The sequence below is a fragment of the Limulus polyphemus genome, unplaced genomic scaffold (assembly GCF_000517525.1).
Source record: "Limulus polyphemus unplaced genomic scaffold, Limulus_polyphemus-2.1.2 Scaffold915, whole genome shotgun sequence".
Lineage (NCBI taxonomy): Eukaryota > Metazoa > Arthropoda > Merostomata > Xiphosura > Limulidae > Limulus > Limulus polyphemus.
This window is the reverse complement of record NW_013666525.1, coordinates 291,818-292,603: the sequence shown is the minus strand read 5'-3', so window position 1 is coordinate 292,603 and position 786 is coordinate 291,818. Positions and strand designations below refer to the sequence as shown.

Below are 786 nucleotides of genomic sequence, written 5' to 3'. Positions count from 1 at the left end.
CTTCCTTTCGCTTCGTGGAGTTCGTTGATCCTTTGGGGCATCGCGGGACTCATCTCGTCATTTAGATTGTGGGATTTTCTGCCTCTCTTGCTTCAAAACTTGGAGTAGATCGCTCTTCGAAGTTGGTTTTTTTGGTTGTTTCTTGACTTGCCAGTCAAGTATGGCCCAGAGGTTTTCGATTGGGGTTCATGTCAGGAGATTGGCTCGGCCAGGGCAACTTCTGGATACCATTTTCTTCCTGCCACTTTTGGGTGTTTCTAGCAGTGTGATACGGTGCTCCATCTTCCTGGAACAATGTTGTGTTCTTGTCCACGAAACCCGAGGAATAAAGTGGCAAGAGTCCTTCTTTCAGTATTTCGAAGTATTTCGCAAAATTTATGTTGCCAATGCACTCCACTAAGCTCGATCTCCCACCAACCCAAACAGCTTCCCAAACCATCATGCTGAAACCACCATGCTTCAAAGTTGGCTGCAATCGGTTGAGACAAAACTCTTGGTGAGGCATTCTCCAGCCCCACATCCTTCCACTGTCCGAAAATTGAGCGAATCTTGATTCGTCTGAGAACAATACGGTCTTCCAAAAGTCCAGAGGCTTGGTCATCATATCACTTGCCCACTTCTTTCGTCTGACTATGTTGGTAGGTCTTAATAAAGGCTTCTATCTAGCTGCTCTGCAACGATAACTCAATCTGTGGAGAATCCACTGAAGAGATTTTGGGCTAATCCTACCATCTTTGGCCACTTCTGCAGTCGTTGATCTGGGATCTATTTCGAAGCTCCTCTTGA

General features: G+C 46.1%; 1 protein-coding gene across 1 annotated transcript in view; it reads left to right on the top strand.

The window, feature by feature from the left end:
* LOC106461217 (protein SDA1 homolog) overlaps window positions 1-786 on the top strand; it is a 68,176-nt gene that overhangs the window by 37,650 nt on the left and 29,740 nt on the right.